The 19,543-nt window shown below is 38.8% G+C and overlaps 1 pseudogene across 1 annotated transcript in view; it reads left to right on the top strand.

Moving 5' to 3' along the window:
* Positions 1-2,465, top strand: part of LOC149114630 (polycystin-1-like protein 2) — a 14,977-nt pseudogene extending 12,512 nt beyond the window's left edge. The window contains exon 6 of the transcript XR_016205825.1: positions 1,012-2,465. The product of XR_016205825.1 is annotated as a polycystin-1-like protein 2 (transcript). The remainder of the gene's footprint in view (positions 1-1,011) is intronic.
* Positions 2,466-19,543: the final 17,078 nt, after the last annotated feature.

Raw genomic sequence — 19,543 nt, forward strand, 5'->3', positions numbered from 1 at the left:
TTACCGTGTAATTCTAATTTGATTGGAGTGGAAACCCTTGCTTAGGGAAATGCTTAAAAATAATTACAACTTGTTTTCCCTTAAACATTTAAAAACACACTAAATCGAAGTTTCGTGTTTCATCGCAAAGGATTCTGAGAGATCATGATCGGATCGAAAGTATTCGATCCCTTGATCTTCTGAACGCCTTTCACTACATCTTTTCGTGCTCGAAAAATAAATAAATAATAAGTACGTACATAAATAAATTAATTAATTAATTACAATATTTAAAGAGGAAGCCACATCAGCCTTAGCTGGTTCTCATGCGGGTCTTCTATCCTGGTTGCACTGGAATTTGGAATGTTTTTGTGGAGGGAGGAAAACCCAAGAACCCAGGGAAAAACCCTCAGAGGAGGCGAGAACCAACAATGAACTTAACCCACCTATGGCACCGGGACGGAATCAAACCAGGGCAACATTGGTGGGAGGCTCTCACCACTGCACCATTTCTGCTCTCCTAGCACGAAATAAATCTATTTTTCTTTAGAGTGATGTTAAGATTTAGAAACACTCGTGGAAGGCTTCAATACCTCGAAACAGGTGTGCGTTGGCATTTCCAAAACATTCTCAGTTTAAACTTACTCTCGTGGTACTAGAAGTTGCTTGGATAACCTGTGCGACCTGATTAGTCAATAGCGACCAACTTTTGTATAGCAAAGCACACAAAAAATGATACACTACTGACTCAAAACGAATGGAATCAATGAAACAAAAACACTGATCGGGTGACATGAATGTGCTGCGAAACCCAAGACAGCATAGTCAGAATGTGCTATTTGTATCTATTCTGATACCGAATGTAAGCAATAATTATTGATCCCATCATTACATATATATGGGTTTGCCGGCGCAATAAACCCACGCGGGATTTTGGGGGAACACGAGAACAGCTTATAAATAACGAGCACGTATTTTTATCTCGATTTCATATAAAATTATCTTACTAACTTTTTTTCCTAAAATTTGCAGCCTCGTGCGACCTCGTGGATTTCATGAAGAGAATGTTTCCAGTTTGTTATGATGGATACTCGGAAGCAAACGAAGATAAGACAGCCTACAATAAACCGGGATGGAAGCCTATCGATAACTCTACGACTCATCACGAACTACTCCGACTTTGCCCGAAGCCCTGGCGATACCAAGATGCTGGTGTTAGTGACACGGTGCCCAAGTGGGGACAATTCTCATTTTACCCTGGGGGAGGATTTGTGGCTGACTTAGGATACGAGAACGCAACAGGTTTTAGCATCATTGAGAATTTAAAAACTAATGACTGGCTGGACAGACAAACCAGAGCTGTTATTGTGGAGTTTTCCGCGTTCAACCCGTCAGTAAATGTTTTAGTTATTGGGGCGTATTTTTACGAGGTTGAGGCTTCGGGATACACTGCACCTTTCACGAGAATTGATGTTATCTCTTTGTACTCCACTGAATCCGCTTCGCAGCAATTTTATTCGATCTGTGTTCTTCTATTTATCATCTTCGTGCTGTGGTACCTTGGGCGAGAGGGTAACAAGCTCTACAAGCAGGGTTTCCGGTATTTTAAATCCTTCTGGAACTTGGTAGAACTATGTCAAGTGTTTTTCTCAGTGCTAGCGGTGGTTATGTATATCGTGCAATCGGACAGAGTCACATCAGTAATCAGGAAATTACAAGAAAACGTTTACGCGAATGTAAGTTTCCAAGAAGCTATTGCGTGGCTTGAAGCTGAGAATGCTGTTTTGGGGATTCTCACTTTTATCGTTACTGCAAAACTTTTACGACTTATTCGATTTAATCAGCATGTTGCGGAGTTTTCCAAAACATTGGAGACATCTGCGCGACTTCTTTCATCTTTTGTTGTTGTGTTATTGATTTTCTTCCTTGCTTTCTTGCACTTCGGTATTCTGATCTTTGGAAAGGGAGCTGAGTACTACTCGTCGGTTCTAAAAGCAACGTATTTTCAACTCGAGTTAACTTTAGGTCGAGTGAAAGCGAGACCTATTAACGACTTAGCAGAGGCCAACGATACCTTTGGCAGGATCTTTGCTGCCTTACTTACTTAAGTCTAACCATACTTTCAATGAACTTCTTTATCGCTCTAATGAACGACGCCCTATTGGAGGCAAAGAACGCCATTAATGAAAATAAACTATGTCGTCGATGAATGCGATTGGAAGAGTACACAAGAGCGCAAGGTTCTTTTTGATGCGATTAGTAATGGTATACACCAAATGAAAGTCAATGAATCATCAGCCAGGTCGAGTGAAACAGAGATTAAAACTCCAGAACTGAATTCCAGGAACGGTACGGCGATTAACTTTGATTTAATCAGCCAAGCAATTAAAAACGCCAGCAAACAAATTATCCAGATATCAGGAAATGAGAAACCAAGCAACACGAGAAGAGAGTCGTTCTTTGCTAAAGCCAGTAACATTGTTTGACACCTGAAACAAGCAAACTATGACAATCAGAACCATAATAAGAAGGAACGTAAAGTACGATTCAGAAACGATGTCATTAAATCTCAACTTAGGAGATTACAGAAGACCAAGAAAGATCTGTTTAAACATTTGGACGGCATAGTCCAAGGATACTGCGAAGAAGAAGAGAAATTCCATTTGTTGTGTCAGGAGATAGGTGTTTATACTTCCACAGACTCCATGACAAACGTTACAGGAACTGTGAATGAATCATTCGCTTGAGCTATCTGTTTTTGCCTTTTTGCTATATCAACAAAGTAGATTAGACGATTATTATAAGAATACCAAACGAATGGCGAGCTCAGCATTTACCTCGCAGCAACAACACACGCTTTATTACCCATTTTATTACCCTTTTCTCCCATTTCGTTCTCGACTATTATTGTTAAGTCGCTCTACTCTCTTATGTCAGCCATGTTTTGCTACTTAATTTCTACATTATGTGTTATGTATACAGTCGAACTTCTATTAGGAGTCCACTTCTTAAGCGGTCACCCCTTGTTAAACGGCCAGTTATCAAAGTCCCGAAATTATTGCGCGTAAAATAATGCAAATAAACCCCTATTAACCAGCCGCCCCTATTAAGCGGCTGCGGTCACCTTTTGATCGTCCCGATGAGAGTTTTTCTATTGTCAGCTTTACCCCTATTAAGCCACTCCAAATTTAATACACGTAATTTAATTTTGTTTTGGTAAAGGCGATGGCGGATAAGAATCCGAAATAGAAGGTGACAAGTGGGAAAAACATTCAAACACACTTTTATCATGATTGGTTTTAAGCGATTCCATGTTCACTAGAAATTAACCCGATGGCAAAAAATATTAAAGGTAAACAAACCCCCATTAAGCAGTACCTCCCATTTTTCTATGGGTGGCCGCTTAATAGGGGTTCGACCGAGTATATTAATAAAGTTAACGTTACTGTTACTGTCAGCCGAAATAGAAAAAACTCTTGGTTACGAAAAACGATGATTAGAACAGAAAATTAGATAAATTCACCCAACAACAACAAGAACCCAGAATAACTTGAAAGCTAATCAAGCTGAGTGAAATTAAACAGTAGACTTTAAGAAAATAATTCCTTACAACACATTACCAAAAGTTCAAGGATTGGAAGCCAGGAATGCGCATGTACAGCTTTGATGTACAGAACTCAGCAAAAATATCAAATGTTGGCATGTACGTTAGCTATAGAACTGCAGTAATGCAAATCTCTTTCATAAATAAATGTGTTTCCATGCGGTTAGCACAAGTTTTCTTTATATATATGAAGCTAGACCAGCTGTTTTCCAGGGGAGGGTGAGGAGGACTCACATGTTAATTGGGCCAGGATGTTTGTATCCCGACATAGCTAAGCCTTATTTTATCCCTTAAAGATTCCATTCTAAGCAACCACAAAAGCAAGAGCTATTCTAGTATACTAAAGACACTGTTCATGATGGTTATGACATGTTTTGGGAAAGAAAATTCATTAAACATTTCGTCCCAGATCTATGAACAACATCAAAACATTATCACGGACCTTTGAATTGTTTATTTCGTCGTTTAAAACTCTAACAGATTCCTTTAAAATAAATAAAATATTCAAGTTCTGTCTGGAACACCCTAAATGAAACTAAAATCCGAGGGATACGGCGAGTATCCCCACCCCTTTCATATAGAAGTCCTCCCGGGAGGTGGACACATGTATGCAGGTCCCCTTAACTTTGTCTTGGCTTTCACAATTGTTTTGAAATTGTTGAACTTTACCGTTGAATTAATGCAAGTAACTAAGTCACCCATGTAATGTATGTGTAAGTAGTTTTTGTTATTTACCCACGGAGCATCGAGGAGTTCTTAAGAATTCTTTATTAAGGAAACGTGCCTAGAGACTGAATTGGAATTTGCAGTTTCTGATTTTGTAGATGTAGTAAAATTAGATAACTCTGAGAAAACTCTCGAACAAGGATGAGAGCCAACTTCAAACTTGTAGTCCAGATAACTAACTGGTTTAACATAACCCTGTAATTATGTCCTACTCAGTATTAAACGAGCAACAAGATTGTCTTAAATGATTTTTTTTATGCTCTGTGATATCGCACGTTTTTAAAATGTATGCTGTCCGTATTGTTGGGCGCAACATTTTGGCGCGTTTGGCCACCCTGTTGCGACGTGATTCGACACGTTGAATGTTGTTGGCTCAAATTTGACCATTTTCAAACTTGAGCCATTTTTTTAAAACACCCAAAATGTGGCAACACGTCGCAACAGAGTGGCCAAACCCACGCAACATGTTGCGCCCAACAATGTTGCGATATGTTGCGTTGAAGATGTTGCGATCGTTTGGCCGGGTCCGTATGGGATTAACTCTTTGTGACAACACTGAAAACTGATCCACGCATATCGTTGTAGAGGAAATCTGAAAATTTGCACTTTTTTGCGCCAGATTTATTTCTTTCTCCTTTCATGAGGCGTTTCTCTCTCATACTTTTCATTACTGTTACACGGCTTTGCCCCGGGAAAATCTTCCAGACTTTAGAGTGACCTACCAGTAGCGTTCCTTACATGTCTGAAGAAAAAATGTATCAAATCGCGTTCCCCGTACGTGTCGTTATAATTCATTAATATCTGGTGATGCAGAAGTGACCTTCACACTATTACACATACTAACTTGACGCCTAAGATCGAGGCTTAAATTCGTCAACGTTAATATTGAAATAGCTGTATTTGTTTAGCTAAATATCACCATTAATTACTGCGCCATCTTAATTCTTGACTTGACAATTAAGAAGCTGGTTATTTCTCACAGGGCGAGAAAATCCATTGATTTTCTATTCAGAGCGGAAAAACGTACTGCGCAGCTTTCTGCGCATCCCTAACTCCACTTGCGGGCTCAGGTAGTAATGCAAGCTGTATGGTGTAGCAGTGGTTGGAAACAGCGGCGTATGTCGTTCGAATCATTTATTTATACTTGGGCAAGCGTGAATCGTTTTCGGCATTTCTCTGTTAAGAAACAAGTCTCCCCCTGCCTGCTGAGGGGCTCTCTTACTTATATATTCAATCGGTTGCTTATATGAATGCAATATGTAAAGAGTGTTTGTGGGGGAAAAAATGTGTCTTCGCACCGAAATTTCTTGTAGAGATCGTTTTCGCGTGACGTCATCACTTTCCGAAATCCAAAACTAAAGAGCCACCAAAGTTTTTATCCTCATCAGGCATAAGGGACAATACACTTATATTTGTTTAAATTTTACAGCTCAATAGCGTGCTTCGTTTGGAAACCAGGGGCCCGTTTCTCGAAAACGTAAAGCCCGGGCCCGGGCCCGTAAAGCCAAGGCAAAATCTCGAACCTTACGATTACAGAGCTGTTTTATTCACATATTCTTAGGATGAAGAAAAGTTCCCTTCATACAAGAAGTTTCAGGCGTATACACTTCTCCGACTTTAGAAACAGATGGACTAAAAATGGCTTTGCGGACCCGAAAAGTTTCCGGGGCTTTCCAGAAACGGGTCCCAGAGCATTTTGAATTTCAGCGTTATGGAGGTGCGTGACACAAGGCTACGATCGAGTTTGGTGAAAAATATATACTTATCTCATGATTTTGAGCCTTTTTAGAAGTTAGAACATTAGGATAAGTGCTTGTGTTAATGCTTGTTTGTTCAGTACTGGTAATGAGTCACCTAGAAAGCCAAAGTAAGGTCCAGATGTTTACACTATTTTCCGGCCGCCATATTGGTGTACCACGGATGCACACCAACATGGCGCTTTCTTACTGGGCTCTGTAAATTTCTGCGAAACATTTCGACGAATATCTGAAGTTTGGAGAAACGCACAGGCCCAAAACTTAGAAAAGTGTCTTATTTAGTTATCTTCTGTAGCATCACAATTTCTTAAGTTTTTCCACTAGCTAGTTTTTTATTCATTTTTCTTTTTTTTGTTTTAATTGCGTGAAAGAGAAAACGATCTATACAGCGGAAAAATAAAGGCTTTAGGTTGATTTTGTCAGAACAAATTGATTCCCCAGGAAAACAATACACCAGCTTTTCATTAGTGACGTTAAAATGTTCCTTGTTACCTGGAAAATTGCGAAAGATCGACGAAATAGACCTTCTTAGCTTGGTTGTTTTGTTGTCCCATTTCAGGCCATGTGATGATATTCTTGAATTCTTGCTTTCAAATTTTCAAATAGTCGCATTTGTATGAATGAATAATTTCAAGATAGATAAAAGAACAATTCTCTAGAGAATATCACGTGGTCTGTAATGGGAAAACAAACCGCCCAAGCTAAAAACGTCTATTCCCGCCATTTTTTTCAAACCTGGAAGTCTGGTACGCGGCCAAAACTCGCGCGTGCTTATGCGTTTTTCCGCTCTGAATTCTAACTGGTGTTTCTCTTTCTTTTGACGCATTTGCATACCTGGGTACAAGGAAATGTACTGTCGTACCGTCTCGATTCCAAAGAGTCGAAACAATTACAGTACAATATTAGTATGACATTACTACTGTAAAAGCTTATTTAAAATGTTAAATGCATTTAATTAACTCTCTGTAACACGTTCTTCACCGAGCCAGAATAAACGCTTTTACCCTTTTCAACCGCCAGGGTGTGAATTTATATTCGGGAACTTCCATAGAGAACTTAATTCTTAGGGGAGGAGGGAGGGTAAATTTCCAAAATGCGAATCTTTCAACCTCAAAATTCCTAAAATTTCGCGAGGTAAATATATTGGAACAGGAATTCTCGGTAAGAAAATTTTCAAAGTTTGGGTATACCTTGCGAGGATGTAATCTTTTCCGCAGCTTTAGGAAATCCCTCTTCCATTCGCCGATAGAAATTTCCCCAAATTCAACCGGAATTTTGGTCAAATAAAAAAATCGCACGAGGTTTCTGTAGCATGAAGCGAGAAGAGAATTTCTGATCCAGGATAGGAGGCTACTCGAGAGTAGGTTAACCCCAACTGGGATTTAATTTGTCGATACCCATTTACTCTCCTGGGTGGAGAGAAGCACCGTGAGTAAGAACACAGCACAGCGGCCCCAACCACGGCTCGAACCCAGACCCCTCGATCCAGAGTCCACTAACCATGCGGTCACTTTGTCTTCATACAAATTGAGCCAAGAATTACAAACTGCGATGATTATTACAAAGTGAGACAGCACACCATTTTTTGATCCTTTGAATGCCCGGGTTCTAGACCCAAAAAGTTTTGACTCCCGCTCTTCTTAAAAGAATTGAAATGAAAGAAAATATTTATGAGATTACAAAAAGATATACATAAAAGTTCAAGTTTTTAACATGCCTTATTCGAAAAAAACTAAGTAAGTAATTATAAATTGAAACAACAAAAATAAGAAAGAATAATCTGTACACTACAAACGTGTCCTTGTAAGTCTAATTTATAGGATAGTTTCAAAATATTCAGTTTTAAAGCTATAAAGCTGGTTCAAGCCATGGTCTCGAACTTTCCTGGGCTACGATAAATTTGAAAATGAAAATGCGTGTTAAAACATTTGTTTAGAAATTACAACCCTGAAGAAAGTTGACTTGTTTTGTACTAGCCCTTGATGCTGTACGCATTTCAATTATGCATTGCAAATATGCATTGCTGACTTATTCTGCATCATCGACTAAATTAATTGTGACTTGATGAGTAGCAAAAACTAAACTGTTTGAAAGAACATTAAAAAATTACCAAAAGCTTAAAAATGGAGATGAATATTAAAACATTTTACATTTTAGAAATTACGTCTAGGAAAACTGACTTGTTTGGAATAACCTAGCTTGACAGTTATAATACATTTTAGAAATGTCATAAAAGAATACTCTTTTACGTGGGTTAATTCGACGGTTGTCAGTTTAGAGCAGTAGTGAGTAAATAATAGTCTCTAACAATACAGTAAAGCCCAAAATTAAGGCAAGCTCTGGTACAAGCTGTAAAACATCTGAAATTCCTTCAGTTCCCTGCTGGAACTACATAACTTTGAACAATTTCTTTTCTGCTAAAGTGGATCTACAGTTAAGCTTTTTTGCTTGTTATGTTTAAACAAGGAAGATATTGTTAATTATTCATCAGGAACGTGTGCTTTTTCAAATTAAACAAACTGTCTCTCGTCCACTTCCGAGTTTATCCTGCAGCAGAACTTTACAGGTTGAGACTGAAGCGTTTGCTCCCAGGAAAAAAGAAATAGTTGTTCGATGAGCACATGAATCCACGGCCGAAGGTAAGTCGATTAGGAATCTTTGCAGGACCTGGGTTTAATTCAATGTCTCCAGATAACAAAAGCTTCTTTTCTGACAAGATGTAGTTCTTCTTATCCAACTGAACTCGGACAAAAATTCTGGATAACATTTATGATTCGTACCAGAAGACCAACACTTTTCTTGCTCAAATTTTGTTTAAAAAAAAATCGAGTAAAAAAAGACTCTTCTTCATGAGCAAGCTTGACAATCCATAGTTCATCCCTTGAAATATCTCAAAAGGGATGAATAATCCCTCGAAAGGGTTGAATAATCCCTCGAAAGGGATTCGAGTTTCCTTGAGAGGAATGAATTACGCGAACAGTGAATTCGTGATTCTGTGTCATTTGGGTCGCTCAGTGATGTAACCGGCCTTATCGCAGATTCTGTTCTACATTGCGAAATATTGTTTTAAAATTTGAGTGCATGGCATAAATGTCCTCTGCATCACAAGCAACATTAGGGACCTTTATACAATGCGAGGACAGGTAGGCCAAGACGGGAACGGCAGTGGACGCGGGAAACTTTCGCGTACCGTGTCGCCAAAGACAAAATGCTTTAAGTTGTGTAATTTTCGTATAGGACGGCGACGCCAATAACTCTAGCTTTATAAATGCTTTTCATAAAACCATTGAAATCCCTTTGAGATAGTATTGAAATATTATCCGGTTAAGCTGAAACGATGGTGAACAGACGACACGGAACTTACTCTTGTTTATATGTGTAAAGCAAACCTTCCTGATCTGTCGGTATTTAATATTGAAAGAATCCAGAATTTCCGTATGAAGAATTTATGTGAACGATCTTTGTATCGACCTGGTTCACATAGCTTTTTGTTAGCAGAACGCTTTAGAATCGATCCTGCCTGTAGCTGAAACAAATATTTATAATAAAACAACCATTACGTTGAGTTCCGGGTTGCATGAAAACATGAAATAAACATCAATTTGCAAATGTGCATTTTTTTTGCTCGATAGCTGCTTTGAAGGCACGTAACAATCGTATTTCCAATTAAAACCTTTCGAAAACCCCTCAAAATCACGAAAGATCATTCGAGAACAATGTTTTGGCACATTCGCTGATAGCTGTACCTGGTTATATCAGAAAAAACAGAAAACTTTGTGTACTCACCAATTCGCGTCACTTCCAAGAGATCTGTGACGTCATTGCGGAAGCCTGGGGAAAGAAATTTTAATGCCGTATCCCATAAACCAACGCGGGCCATGCGGGAAGGTTTGCAACAAAGAAGTCGTTCCATGGAAGAGAGATATTTATTCTAAATTAGACTGAAAGTGAAAGGTCTAAGTCTTACTTACTAGGATGTCTTCTGTGGGTCGAATCCTGGTATAATTCTTTCGGATTTCGTCAGCGCTCGATTCTTTCCTGTAGAAGGGTGTTGAATTTATATCAGGAGCCATAATCGGGGACGGAGACCGTAAGTCCGCGCCATTTCTAGCATTGTGGCTCTTCCCATGATATGGGATAATTTTTCTATTTTTAGCACAAATTGCGCCATCGCCAGCGGCACACGCGTGTACATGCTGCGAGCATTTTTGCGGATGTCGCGAGGGGAAAATGGCGTGCGAAATTCCCGAAATTTATCATGTTTTTGGCCCACAACTCAACGCGTTTACGTCTGTTTGAATTTTGCGTAAGTCTTTTCGTCGTAAGCTGCTCAAGTTTGAGTGAAGTAAGACAGTGTCGAATTTAGGTATGTTCCGCTTTAAGCTTATATATATCGCTGACCAAGTTGTGCTCCGATGCTTCTTTTACATGAGCTGTATATTACTCCACTTTAAATTTTACATATGTTGAAGATTAACAGCTTTTCCATGACACAGCAAAAAACTAGCTGGATATATTTAAATATAGCAGAGTTTCAAGACTTCATAGTTTCCTAGCTCCTCTTGCCACACGCTTGCGAGGAATTTGCCAGTCTATCGCGACCGAAAAGTAAAACAAAATAATTGCTACGTCCGTAGATACTGCTCAGTATATTTGTGTAAAAATCCAGTAAATTATCTGTTGTCGATGAATGAGAGCGCTCGCCGATGTGTGTTTTGTACAGTCAGTCAAATTGTATTTCTGCCGCACTTTCGTGTGAAAACGAACATCGAGCTCAAATAATAACTCTATAAGAGTGAAGAATGATCATCGCAGTTAATTTTCCAATTTAAGCAATTGGAAAGAGGAAGCCTGAAAAAATCAGGGCTTCAACGGGCTTCCCGTTGAAGCCCTGATTTTTTTTTTTTTTTTTTTTTTTTCAGGCTTCTTCTTTCCAATTGCTTAAATTGGAAAATTAACTGCGATGATCATTCTTCACTCTCATCTACAACCGCAGTTCATATATGAATTATTTCACATAAACTTCACATAATAACTCTATAGTTTTTAAACGTGTTTAAGATTGATAAATGTTTGAGAACATGTTAAAAGCTAAGCTGAAAATATGTGAATAAAGCAGAAATAATCAGCAAAGTTACGATGACGCTCTCTTTAATCAACTTCAAATAACGATTTCGATTTTGTTGATCGAGTTATCAAAACTCCTTGTCTATTTTCATTTTCGCAGTGTAAAATTTCACTCAGTTGAAGAAACACACATGATGTTAGTAGCCGTTTTGCGCCGGTTCGTGAAATTTGTTGGAGCATCTCAGCACAAAAGATAACGAAACAAATCTTTGTCAAGATTTGTTGACAGTTGAAAACACCGACTCGGACTTGAAAGTGCACGACCTCCACTATGCAAATGACTACTTGTGCGCGTCAGACTTTCCTTTCAAAAGCCTTTGCAAACTCGCCAAACAAGTAGAAACAACAAGAAACCATCAAAACAGGTTTTGGTTATGATTAAGCATTGTCTGAGAAACTCACAAATTAACTCGATACCATAGTAGAGATTCAGTTTCTTGCTTTATTAAATCCATTTTGAAATCACTGGTTATCCTTGCAATCTGATTGGCTCTCAATGGTGCGATTTATTCACGAATCGCACTATTTTTTGCTCTAAATCGCATCTTTTTCTCAGCCATTGAGAATGGGACAGTAAAACAAAACAACAAACAACCCAACAAACAACCCAACAAACAACCCATCAGATTTCAAGATTTGTTTAAAGTAATCAATAAAATTTCAGGAAAATGAAAGGCAAAAAGCCATTGTGTGGAGAATTTAGCAACTAGTATTGCCAAAACTTTATTGTTATTGTGGGTTTTTTTTTCAAAAAACTTGACGAATGTAATTAATTACAGTTTCTAAATGACGATTATCAACTCCTTCAGGCTGAACACCTACTTTAATGGAAGTTTCCAACTTTCAGTGTCCATTTTGACGAATATTTTGGCGATTTTTCTTCAACATCTGCTCAAAATCCGTATGATACCGAGTCCAGTAAAACATAAACAAACGAAAACCACACAACAACAAATTCAGGGCCATCTCAAGAAGGTAGATGTTTCCAGGTTTCTGGTAGTTTCAAACGAAACAACAAAAGAGCTCAACTCTGTCGCTGTGAATAAACATAGTCAAAATACACCCCGCTCCACAAAACAGTGAATGAATGAACGTCTTACGAAGCTGGTATTAGTCCCGCCATCTTGAAAATATCTTGAAACAAATGGCGCCGCAAGAACTTGACAAGGTCCTGAGTATTGAGTCCTTCGCCGAGGTCACAAAAAGAAACGGAGATGACAACGTGCTGGACTCCCTTAAAATCATGCAATTAAACGGTATGAAAGAAAAAAAACGTACCATCCACTGGGCATCGTGCACTCGAGGGAGTTTCACAACTCAAAAGAAATCCATCGCAGAATTACGCAGGATGCACCTTCAATTTCGTTCTCCAAAGACAATGAAAAGTCTCAGCCTCAACCACAGGAGAAAGAAAGACTTTCCATCATTGATTCAGGCGACGAGAATTGAACTTTTATACCTGAAAGCAGACTATTTTCGTTCTGACTTCAAAACCGCTTGCTTCTTTATCATGCTCGGATGAGTTTTCGTCACATGACATCATTTTGCATACTAAATGAGACGTAAAGGCGTTTCCGGTTCCGCTTTTTTTTTTTAACAAACCGGCTACTGGAACAATACACCAAAAGTCTAAAAATTAAGGCGATAAAATTGTGCGATTTCAAAATGGATCTAATAAAGTGGCAATTGAACTTCATGTCGTGCAATTTTGGTCTGAAATCATACTTTTGATTTCAAATCGAACTCGCGCTACGCGCTCGTTCGATTTTGAAATCACGCGTATGATTTCAGACCAAATTGCACTCCACTCAGTTCAATTACCATTATATATTCTTAAGTCAGAACAGACGCAAAAGCAAGCGCGTAAGCTTGCAACTAGCGCGAGAAGATCTTATTATTCATTCCCAGCGCGAGATTGAAGTCTTGTTTTCGACCCTGTAAAACCCACCTTTTTTGTTAGCTCAGAGCATAAAACTACATACAAGCGCCCTGGTTCTAAGTCTCTGCCTTATTCTCTGCCATCGCTGTGAAAAATATGCAAGAGAATCTCTCAACTCTCACCATTTGATCACGCAACGTGACAACATCCACGCGGAAGCCACCGACATGTGCGTGGATCCGCGCGGATATATGACGTCAGGATGGCGCAATTTGTTCTCAAGGGCCCATTAACCGATTTATGCGCGCGCTCGCGCGCGTTGCTAAGGAGGTGAATTTTTACTTCCGGTTACTTACGTCAGCCTGAGCACGGAAAATAAAAACAACTCAAAAACTTGCAAATTCGCTCACATTTTAGACGTTTTTCTTTGTGTTTCGCAAAATGCAAAGTAAAAAAAGTCCAAGAAAAGACAAAATAAGACAAAGACAGAAAAACAAGAGCAATAGAAAGGGAAAAACTAACTCCGTGTGGCTTTGTTTGATCTTACCGAAGTGCGCTGGTAGTGTAAATTGCGCACGCGCTGATAGGGTAACTTTCAATAGATATCGGGCGCACTTCCGGTTTCTTTAAATGCTAAAGGAAACGCGGTTTCTCATTAAATTCAGCCTTTTTCGACGAAGTTCGATTAAAACCAACGTTGGCGACATAGCTATGCATTCCTTTTTCGTAATCATGCTTTTTTTCAGAAAATTACGAATTTTTCAATATTTTGAAATGCTCTCAAAATCTGACCTTTTAGAAATTAAACAAAATCGATGCATAGTATAATGAGGATTTAAATTAAAATACTAAATCAATGAAAAAAATCCCGGGAAAGTAATTTGCCTGGGAGCCTTTGCATTTTTTCTGTATTAGTCACATGACCATGGGCGTGGCCTGATGACGTCATCACTAGTGTTACTGATCAGGAAAAAGTTAAAACACATGAAATAACTCTGAACTAACTAAAAATGATGAGGTTATATGAGACTAAATTTTCCCTAGCAACGGCTCAAAAAGATCGGTTAATGGGCCCTGAAGGCGAGCGAAAAATCTTTTGGCTCAGTGGAGCGCGTTACATCACACAAAAAATTTCGGTTGGAATTTCCGACATTTTCCTATGTCATATGTTATCGTCTTTTCCACTTGCATTGATTCAACAGATCTCGTTCAGTCAAGCTCGGGCACATTTCCCGCTAAGTCGGCAGAGTGGGCTCACTATTTTTGAGTTTTTTGAGGTGGATTTTTCTGTTGTCTCGTAAGTCTTCCACACATTTCAAGTATTAGAGTCTTGTAGCTGCCATAGTTTTTTTCTTCCTTTTTGACTGGAATAATTCTTTGATTTAAAAGAACATTTTAAACCAATGGTAAATTAGAATACTTGTTTTAAAAGACTTAGTATTTAAGAAATTGTGTCCGTGGAAATTCTCAGTTCGGGCTAACCCTAGACAGTTTAGAGTTTTGAATGATGGTGAAAAAAATCGCTATTACCTCAGTGCTACATTTGTATAACTACAATAAAATGGAGAAGCGAGACAGGTTCTGACAAAGGTCTTTGAACTATTTATGAGACAAGAAAGATTTTCAAACCGAGGAACAATTACAGAGACAACTCTTTCATTTTCAGTTTGCTGTAATGATCTTTCATCACTTTGCTGCCGTTGACGTGCTTTCCTCTGTTAGGTTCTCGTCCTTTCCTAGTTTAAAATGGCATTAATTATTTATCGCGTCGATTAACTGTTCTCCTATGAAATAAAAAAACCGTTGTCAGCAGTCGTAGCTACTACCGTTTGGGGAATTTAGAAACGTCAACTCGAATTCAAACCAACAACTCGCAACTGGCAATTTCAACTCGCAACTCGACTCGGCTCGCATTCTTCCCACTCACAAAACTTTACACCAAAACAGAGCAAAATTAAAACTTACGGTTGATGTGGTTTTCTGCAGGTATGTAAGATGATACCACTGTTATTTCTACAAGCCATTGTTCTTATTGGCGCAGCACAGATAAGTAAGCCATTCACTCATTTAATCTTTGTGCTAATGTGTCTTAACATTGTGTTCCCTGTGCCTGTGATCGTTAAGTGTAGCACCCTGCCGGTTGCTGTAACAAATTCAAGGCCCATGGCAAATTAGAGCGCCGGCATTGCCAGTATAATAACCACCACATTCCGAGTTCTCAACATCTTGTACATATATCATGACAGTCCCTAAGATCTGTGGTAAAGCAGAATTCTGACGAATACAATGGAAAATGCAGTATCATAGAATATTTTCTTTCAAACTTTCAACTAATACTGTTCTGATAAAGTCTTTCTTTCGATGTAAAGGTGACTCTGTCAATAAATACTCATGCATGGTTAGTTAAAGTAATTTTAACTTTGACTTTTTGAAACTTAATTAACTGCTTCCAACAATTAGGCTTAGAGTCTCTAAAAACGGTTTTGAAGAAAAGAGGCCGTCGCCACTTAACTTCGGCCCTCTATGGTTACCCTGCCGGGGTCTTGGCCCTCATTGGCCGAAGAGTATAATGACTCGGACAAGACATTAGAAAGGAATAACGCTTGTAAGCTTGTCTGCATTCACGCGGTGATCATCTTCAAATAAGCCTTTTCTCAGTCACGACTGACTTCCTATCAAGTTGTTATAAAACAGATTAGGCATAATATCCACAGTGGAACACTCGCGTCACGGTTCACCCCAGTTTAATACGGTCACCTCGTTAATACGGCCTGGTCACCTCGTTATTATGCCTACTTTATTCTGTCCGAGCGATAGCCCAGTCAGTCGTTGTCTTACTTAAAGAACCCCTTTAATACGGCCATCCCATTAATACGGTCACCCCTTTAATACGGTCACTCCGTTATTACGGGCGGATTTTTGTGGCCTGTTAGTGACCGAATTAATGGGGTTCCACTGTAGAACGATATCTAAGTACAAGTATCAAGATTTGAGGGTTGTACTACGAATTTTTCTGAACTGATCAACCTTGTTTGAGTTTGAATTTAATCCAAACTTTATGATTATTTTCAGCACCTACCCGCGGAGGTAAGTAAAATATCTAGGAAAGGTAATGGATTTGTTCAAATTCGGCCGTTCATGCTGAGAAATTCTTCAATGCTTTCGTTTAATTTAATTTGCTGCATTTCCTCATTCAGATCACTATGCGTTTGTTTTCTGAGGTCAGCAGAATAGAATAGATTAAGCTTTCGTGTTTACAAAAGACTGCAGTGATTCTACGAACCTTATTAGTTAAGATCATAAAAAAGTACTCCTCAAGATAAATAGTGAGAAAAAACTCTATGCGGTTATCTAATGATCTTGGTAAATATAATATTTTTGGACAAAACAGGAAAGAATTATTAAGTAAAGATCAGATACCCTACAATAAGAAGTCATAATTAATTTTCCATGACTCTAAACTCTCTTGCTGTAACTAACTGGTATGTTTTTACTTGAAGTGGATGGTTGTACAAATTACAGAGTCCTGCGTGAAGCAGACCGCGCTCAAGGAAACGCAGAACCGCCTCATGACAGAAACGATCGTAGCCTGGTAAGGGGTTGGTATCGTTTCCAAGGAGCTGCCGGGGATCGGATGCCGGACAAATGTGTTCTCAGTTATCGCTGCGGTACCGAGGATCCAGGTTGGCTTAATGGTGCACACCCGACAGTTGCTGAAGGAGTGGTTACACGTAAAGTCTGTTATAGTGGTTCCAGTGGCTGCTGTCGGGATAGTAACATGATTAAAGTGAAGAACTGCAGCTCTTACTACGTGTATGAGTTACAGAGGACATCTTTTTCGTACAATCGCTATTGTGGTAACGCCGGCGCTGGTAAGTTGCATTGATCAGTTGTGTTAATAGCCAACCTGAATGACTGAAAATATGCAATGAGCCTGAAATATGTTGACAAACCTAGAATGTCAGACAAAATAAGACTACATAAGCTAATATGACAAACCTGAACAAAAACAAAGATAAGATACCCCACAAGAAGGAACATAAATTTGTCATAACTCTAACTAACTGGTTTGTTTTTACTTGAAGTGGATGGTTGTACAAATTACACAGTCCTGAGTGAAGCAGACCGCACACAAGAAAACGCAGAACCGCCTTATGACAGAACCGATTTGGGCCTGGTAACGGGTTGGTATCGTTTCCAAGGAGTTGCCGGGGATCGGATGCCGGACAAATTTGTTCGCCGTTATCACTGCGGTACTACGTATCCTGGTTGGCTTAATGGTGTACACCCGACAGTCGCTGAAGGAGTGGTACTACGTACCGTCTGTTATGATGGTGGCGGTGTCTGTGGTCTTTTTAGTAACATCATTAAAGTGAAGAACTGCAGGTCTTACTACGTGTATGAGTTATCGAGGATATTTGGGTACTATTGTGGTAACGCCGGTGCTGGTAAGTTTCATTAATCAGTTGTGTTAATAGCCAACCTGAATGACTGAAAGTATATCATGAGCCTGAAATATGTTGACAAACCTAGAATGTCAGACAAAATAAGAATAAATAAGTTAATATAACAGGCCTGAACAAAAATACCCCACAAAAAGGTGGATGGTTGTACAAATTACACAATAGTGTTAATAGCCAACCTGAAAGACTGAAAATATACCATGAGCCTGAAATATGTTGAGAAACCTCCCAGAGTACCTAATCGAACAAAATCGAACCAAAATTCAATCGAACTCAATCGAAGACCGCATCGTTCGATTGAGTTCGGTAATCGAACAAAATCGAACATCCATTTTGCTGTCAGGTCGATTATCGAACTGAATCGAACAAAATCGAATGCAATCGAACTCAATCCGATTCGATTTTGTTTGGATCCATTTCTTGATAAGTAAATCACGTAGGGGTAATCAAAATCAACCTTTATTGAATGGAATTAAGAGAAAAAAAACAAATATCAAACTAAATGTTCAGTTGTACATATGTACAAGAGAACAAAGCGATAGTTAAATACTCAAATGCATAATTGTTTACATTTTTATAATAGTTGGGAGGAAACAGGCTTTCTCTCTGAGTGTCCCCGTAATACTCAAACAGAAGTTGCGCCATTTCAATAACTGCTTTAAAACCGATCTTCTTAAAACTACGAAACTCTTCTCCCTCATCAACACTAAAACGACATTGTTGATACCCTTTTAAAGCAAATCTAATGTCGATACATGCAGTCTCCTCTCGGGTCTCCTAGATATCAATTCGGGTTCTTGACGCTTTCAAGATTTCTTTTGAGTTCACTGGAAATGATCGATTAGATACGCCGGGAAACCTAGAACGTCAAACAAAATAAGACAGAATAAGTTAATATGACAAGCCTGAACAAAAATGAAGATAAGATACCCTGCAAAAAGGAAAGACGTACAGGAATCAATGAAAACTTGAGATTTTCTACATTAACTGTTTATTTTTTATCCTAACTTCCAAGCGATGTTCACCAATCTTCACACATTCACGGTGCACGTGTCAGAGGGTTAACTTACTGATCACGCATTGTGCATGCATGCACTGTCCAAAATTTAAAACTCAATTTCTCATTGGCAGTTTATCAGGAAAACTTGGCACCGCTACAACACACCATTGACGATCTTGCCCGGGGTAATTATGATTGTTCTCAGTCACTCAACATTTATGTCGGTGAATTTTCTCAAAGTAAGATCAGTTGCATCAGTGAAAAGATGTCTTTCCCCAGGGAATCCTTGTATTTACCAGGAACAATGACCTAGCGTACTGTAACCGCGGTTAATTTGAAGTCTAATTTACTCAGATATAAATCACTCGATGAAAAATTTATCACCTTCATTCCCTGGGGACGTACGTGTAACCTTACTTAAGTAAATTGAAATTTCTTATTTTACTACGGAAAAAAATTTAATAGAGGAAATCATGTTTATATAGGTGATGTAACCACGGTTACGATGAAAAGTCTGATGAAAATGAAAGGTTTAAGCAATACAATGGTTATTGCAAGTACATTAAAAAATCTTGCCAAGTTTCGAAGGCAACTGATCGTCAAATGACCATGATTTATCAGTCAACATTCTGTTTTCACATATCGAGTTGAGGATAGTTCTAACACCGACAGACATACTGAATAGGTCTCAATCATGATAAACGTGAAAGTTGTAACTGTAGACTATAAATTAGCTTTCTACATATAGTCCTTGGCGTCGTAAGACACCAAACACCTCGATCTGTGAGAAACTTGTTTGTTTTACAGACGTAAGAATGAAAAGGACGGTTCAAACTACTTGACATGCCAATGTTAGAACCTTTGGAGATCTATTTAAAGCCGGAAGGGAGCAGCAGCTAGCACCTCTATTGCTTAGGTCAGAGAGTTTGTTAACAAAGGAAAATAATTCGAGAGGAAAGGACGCTTTTTCTGTGAGCTAATAATACGTCCAACACTGATATCGAAAGA

This window comes from Orbicella faveolata, unplaced genomic scaffold (genome assembly GCF_042242905.1).
Source record: "Orbicella faveolata isolate gen_17 unplaced genomic scaffold, um_ofav_v1 contig_13, whole genome shotgun sequence".
NCBI lineage: Eukaryota > Metazoa > Cnidaria > Anthozoa > Scleractinia > Merulinidae > Orbicella > Orbicella faveolata.